Source organism: Sinocyclocheilus grahami, unplaced genomic scaffold, assembly GCF_001515645.1.
Source record: "Sinocyclocheilus grahami isolate Dianchi unplaced genomic scaffold, SAMN03320097.WGS_v1.1 scaffold1388.1, whole genome shotgun sequence".
Taxonomy (NCBI): domain Eukaryota; kingdom Metazoa; phylum Chordata; class Actinopteri; order Cypriniformes; family Cyprinidae; genus Sinocyclocheilus; species Sinocyclocheilus grahami.
The window spans coordinates 13244-20147 of record NW_015506567.1 but is presented as its reverse complement, the minus strand read 5'-3'; positions in this window follow the sequence as shown (position 1 = coordinate 20147).

Below are 6904 nucleotides of genomic sequence, written 5' to 3'. Positions count from 1 at the left end.
CTAATTCAGATGGGCTACCTGTTTTTTTTTTAAATGGTATATCAAAAAGTGTATATTTTTTTAAATGCGATTGTTGGTACATTTTACCAGTTTTTACCATACTTTCAAAACAAAAATTTAAATAGGAAAAATATGCAATATGAAAATAATTGAAGACAAAATGTGTTTTACTGAGAAAAAAATAAGATTTGGTTTTTAAAAAGCCTTTTTCCAAAAGGTACATCTGGAAAAAGGGGGGTCGTCTTATAATCAGGGTCGTCTTATATTCGGGCCAATACGGTATGTGAGCCAACTGCACTGTCTCCAATCGGTTTTAAATGTTCTGATAAGTTTTTCTAGAAATATATAATTACATAAAATAATAAAAACATAACTGTAATGGTAAATAAAAAAGACCACAGAATATAGAATATCAAACATTTAAAATTTGCCAAGTCAAAAGAATGTCTTTACAGTGTTAAAAATGTAATAGTGTTATGTTACATGTTAATTTTGACAGCCCTAGTAATTTTATTATGTTGATATACAGTAAATATGCTTTAAAAGGGGTGAGAGGACAGTAATGCAGACCCTATAGATTCATATTTGGCCATTAAGCCACATCACACAGTTCATTTCACTTGTTCTATGACACAATAACACATTACCAAAATTACTTTTCTCACACCCATCAAGAGGCTGTTCAGTGATTCTAAAATTATTCTGTATAAGAAAGGGAATCTCTGTGAATGCTAGTCAATATACTGGGCTAATGCAACTGCTGTTGTAGATCTCATCTCTACTGAAGACAGTAAATAGTAGGTTGCATTGTATTCAATTTCATCTTCAAGGCCCATCATCCTCAGAACCCTATTGCCAAAAAACAGATAAATAGCACTTTAAGACAACCATTAGATCAGGTCCAAATTTGAAAGGTTAAAAAAGAGATATGATACAATCTGATATCGCATTTTCTCCCTTGAGTTGAAAGCAACTGGGGATATGAGGGGGTGAGATAAGATTTCAGTAGAGCTTGAAATTTGTATTGTAACTACGGTTTGATAAGAACCAGACCAAGTGATACGTTTAGAAGAGTGACCAATACATGCCACAAATCACGTAAAAAATGTGCCCATCATATAAAAAGGAAGAAACTGTCTGTACTGTCCATTTACATCGAGTCTTCACAGATATTAATGCAGGCATTTCGGAGGAGCACCTCTAAAATGCAGAAGGTGCTCTCCTTAATAATATCCACTATGACCTTTGTGGGTCACTAAGCCTCACTGAAACATCTTGCTGAGTTACTGGAAATAGAATTGTACTTTTCCCCTCCAATCTGTTCTGGTCTGTGCCTTCTATTTAACCCATTGGGCAATGTTTCCACAGTATTGATTTCTGCAATGAGGACATCAAGGGCACCTACGCAAGGAAACTTGTGTCTATCCTGATTGTAAGTCATGATTTGACACCAATACAAATGATACAATAGGATATTCTATAACCATTTATTTCCTTCTGGTCATACCCATCATGGGAATCCAATAACATATCTTTTCTTTCTTCATTCAAATGCTGATATGAATATTCTAAGCCTATGCATTGCTGCTAATCAATTGCTGCCATCTTCAAAATATACAACATAATCAAAACTAACATAGAAGTCAGAAAGAGCTTTATTGCCAAGTATGTTTACACACACACACAAGGAATTTGTCTTGGCGACAGTACTGTAGCTTCCAATGCAGAAGAAAGTACAGACATAGTGCAAACATGCATGATAGTGCAGACATAGGAATTACACCGTAGAGATGAAATATAACATTAATGTAAGAAAGAAAAAAGAAAAAACTGAAGATTACATGCAATATAATACAGAAGTAGAATGATATACTGTATATAGAAACAAAAACATACATAATTATTTTAATGAATGTACAGATATGTTATTCACAAGTGTACATTTTATGTAGTTTACAAATGTATAATTTTCAGATGCTATGTATAAATGTGTCAGTTATTATGGACAAGTTTTAATTGTTCAGGTTGAATATAGCCTGCAGGAAAAAAAATTATAAAATGTGAGAGATGGTGGTGCACAGCTTCCATAGTGCTGTTCATGATGGTGAGTGGGGGGAGTGCAGGTGGGTTTCTCCTGAAGTGCACGATCATTTCCACTGCTTTGAGCATGTTCAGCTCCAGGTTATTGTTCCTGCACCAGAAAGCTAGCTCTTTACCCTCCTGTCTGTAAGCAGACTCGTCTCCGTTGTGTATGAGGCTGATTATGGTAGTGTAATCTGCAAATTTCAGGAGCTTGACAGAGGGGTCTTTTTCAGTGCATCAATTCGTATACAGAGAGAAGAGCAGTGTGCAGAGCACACATCCCTGAGGGGCGCCAGTGCTGATCGTGAGAGTCCTGGATGTAAGTTTACCCAGCCTCACTAGCTTCTGCTTGTTTGTCAGGAAGCTGGTAGATTTAGAACATTTATGAGAACATTTATTTATTAATGGTAGATTTAGAATGGTAGAACCCTGACAGATTGGGGTGGGCACGGAGAGCTGGGTCAGTTTGTCTGAGAGAAGGTCAGGCAGTCCCAGGTTTATCAAGATGTTGTAGTATATAATGCAGTTCAATGTTGACTGCATCATCCACAGACCTGTTTGCTCTGTAAGCAAACTGAAGAGGATCCAGCAAGGGTCCAGTGATGTCTTTCAGATAGGCCAACACCAGTCTCTCAAACAACTTCATGGCCACAGACGTGAGAGTGACAGGTCTGTAGTCATTAAGTCCAGTGATCTGATCCAGTGGACCAGAGTGATGTTTGTTCAGTGGAGTGTTTGAAACAGGAGGGGACTACACACAGCTCCAGTGATCTGTTGAAGATCTGTGTAAAGATGAGGGCCAGTTGGTCAGCGCAGACTTTTAAACAGGCAGGCGAAACACTGTCTGAGCCTGATGCTTTCTTAGTCTTCTGTTTTCTGAAGACCCGGTTCATGTCCTGTACACAGACCTTAAGTGCAGGATGAATGGTAGGAGAGAGAGGGAGGGAGGTTGCATGAGGGGGGGTGTAGGTGTATGTGTGAAGTGCAGATCAGAGTGGGTGTTGGGGGTGAGACTGGGCTTTTCAAACCGGCAATATATCAAAGAAAATACAGAAGTGATCAGATAGTGCTACATCAGATAGTGATCAGATAGTGCTACATCCTTAATAACAATGGATGACAAATAACTAACTATGACTATAACAATAACTATATTATTGTATGACTATAACAATAACAATAACTAACTACTAACTATGTGTATTAACTATGAGTAATACACATTCAGATCATCAGCCAGTTGTTGATTCTCCACAGACTGCGGGGGTGGTGTCTTGTACTTGATGTTCCTCAGACCAGTCCATACTAACACCAGGTCATTGAATGAAAAATGTTTTTTTCAGCTTTTCGGAGAAGCTTTTTTAGCCACTCTGATCTCCTTTGTCAGTCTGTTTCTGGCCTGGTTGTACAATATTTTATCCCCACTTCTGTAAGCATCATCCTTAGCATAACAAAGCTGTTTGAGTTTCCCAGTAAACCATGGTTTGTCATTATTGAATGATAGGAATGTCCTGGTAGGAATGCACATTTCCTCGCAGAAACTGATGTATGAAGTTACAGTATCTGTGAGCTCATCCAGATTGGTGGCTGCAGCTTCAAAAACACTCCAATCAGTGCAGTCGAAGCAGGCTTGTAAATCCTGCTCTCCTTCATTAGTCCAGCTTTTAACAGTCCTTAATACAGGTTTAGCTGATTTCAGCTTATACCTGTAGGTTGGTATGAGATTAACTAGACAGTGATCAGAGAGCCCCAAAGCTCCCCGTGGGACAGAGTGATATGCATCTATTATTGTGGTGTAACAGTGATCCAATATATTACTGTCTCTGGTGGGACATGTAACGTGCTGTCTGTATTTTTGCAGCTCACGGGGAACGATTTGCTTTGTTAAAATCTCCAAGAATGATTAAAATAGAGTCTGGGTACCTTTGCTCCATTTTAGTTATTTGTTTAACCAGTTGTTGCAGTGCTGTGCTCACACACATGTCTGGAGGAACTTACACATTCACAAGAATGAAAGAGGAAAACTCCCGCGGCGAGTAGAAAAGGTTTAGATTATGAAGAGTGCCTCTAAATTAGGACAGAATACATTATTTCAGCGTTGTTACATCTGAACACCCAGGTGAAAAAGTATTAAATGTATTAAAAATATACTTGAAATTCAAGTAGTATGTTTATAATACATTTGTATTCCCAACATGCTTATTTGAAGTGCAATAAAAATATATTGAATTGCATTTTAATATATTTCAAAAAAATATACTAGAAGTACTTTTGTATTAAATATATGCTTAGTTATACTTTTAAATGTATTTTAAGAAATACACTTAAATTGCACTAAATATACTTAAAGTGGTTCCAATTTAACACAATTTCAATATATTAAATATATTACAAATAGATTAAAATCAAACTTAAACATATCTTGAAATACACTTAATATACTTAAAGTTGTTTCAAAATAATACATTTAATATGCACTTACTATAGTATAATTTAAATATAGTAAGTATGTCTGAAAAAGCACTATTTAAATATATTTCTTTTTCACCTGGGCACCAACTTTCCTTGATGAAGAAACACAATCCACCACATCTCATTTTCCCCGTTAACTTGGCGATGCGATCCGCTCTGAACAGCTGGAAGCCCGGCAGATGAAGCGCTTTGTCTGGAATGGCTTCACTCAGCCAGGTTTCAGTGAAGCACAATGCATCAGAATTTGCAATCCTTGCTGATGCGGGTGAGGAGAAGACATTCATCCGTTTTGTTAAGAAGGGAATGGACATTCGCAAGATGAATGCTTGGGAGCGCAGATCAAAAGCTGCGCTCAATGAGCTTAACCAGCACACCGACGCTCTTCTGCTTCTGTACGTGCGTTTGAACAGCACCGCTGCACCTCCAACTACAATGTCCAACAAAACTTCTGAATAATCAAAGACCGGAAAAATATTGTCTGGGATGTGTTGCATAATGTTAAGGAGTTCATCTCTGGTAAAAACTTATATAAGAAGAATGACTAAACACAGAACAAACAAACAAAAAGTGCAGAAGAATTGCGGAGCTCAGCACCATGGCTGTCATTTATCTCTCTCTTCACGTCCATATCAAGGGAATGTGGCAACATGCTTGGATGGGGTAAGGGAATCCTGTGGCAGCTAATCTTGGGACGTGATCTTATTTACTGCCATCTAATGTGCTATTGACCCCACTTGCTGTGAGGGAATCGTTCTATTCACAGGCTAATTAACCCCTTGACGTTGACCCGAGGCTAATCAATGATGGGTATTGCATGACCGTGCCAATCACAGTGTCTTCACTGCCAACAGCTTCAAGTGGGCTTATGAATTTTGACAGAAAACAGGTAAGATCTGTTTTTAAGGTGTTGTTTGTGTAGAAAATATGGGGTAAGTAAGCATTACGTGAGTGTGTTAGCAAAACGCCTTGTTTTAAATGATTTGGCATGTCTCTTGAGGCTAAGCACATTCAGATGTGTTTGGGTTTGGGCCAAAGGCAGAGTAAGATCTGAGGAACACACTACAAGTGATAATGGGCCACACACGGGTATACAATACAGCTAAAAGTTGTCTTCACTCCTCTTTTGAGTGCTTAATGCCATTCTTTACATTCAGAGTTGGTTATATTGGGGAGTGACAACCAGAGCCGAATCAATTTTCATTTAATCCTTGTAGTGTTTACAGAACCAAGCTGAATGACTATTTGTTAATGCATTGACGACACTCTCTTGTGGACAATGACAACTTGTCAATTTGTGTCTCTTTTTTGACAGGTGCAGTGCAAGCAAATCACAGGGAAACAGATACATTCATTTATAAACTCTGTCATCAGTCTTTCTCTCGCCACTATCATTGCTTCTACAGAGTGTTAGAAGAATGACATATTTTTATACCGTATGTCATCTGGAAATTAGCATAATTCTGGTTCCATTGACAAAAAGTCAATAGGATTTTTCCAGAAAATCTCTGAGACCAAAAAAAGTTTGATTCTTGCACATTATTTCACCAAGATAATCTAAAAAGCTTCAGTGCAATCCGCAGGAGTAAAAAGCTACAGCTAGGCTACAGATGAACTACACCAAGGTCGCATTACTTCAACACCACCACCACTAAGCTTCTGAGAACTCTTTCAATCTCTTTTTAAGTGTTGTCGCGGTGAAGGAATTTCCCTTGCAGTAATTTTGAGTGGCTCAATAGTGTGTTATATTTATTCTGTGTGTGTGTTACGATGTAACAAGGTCATATTCAGAAACCAATTAAACCAAAACCAAATAGAGCATTGAAACAGGAAGTGAAGTAAACAGAAGAGAATGTCAAAATAAGGGTCCACATAACAGAACATAAACCGGACAATAAGATGGTTGGGCTATTGTTAGCCTATGTATAAAACAGTTAGTTCTGATCTTCTAATCTGACTGGACAAGATACTTTCTGCTGATATTTCACCTGTGGATTCTAGACGGGCTATGACAGATATGGAGAGGATGGTAAGAGCTGTCACTGTCCCACGGCAGATAGATAGATAGACAGGGGGATAGATAGATAGATAGACAAGACAGAGGGCTATAGGGGATAGATAGACAGGGGGATTGATAGATAGATAGACAAGACAGAGGGCTATAGGGGATAGATAGATAGACGGGGATTGATAGATAGACAGACAGAGGGCTAGGGGATAGATAGATAGACAGACAGGGGGATTGATAGATAGACAGACGGGGATAGATAGACATACAGACAGGGGAATTGATAGATAGACAGACAGGGGGATAGATAGACATACAGAGGGCTAGGGTGATAGATAGACAGAC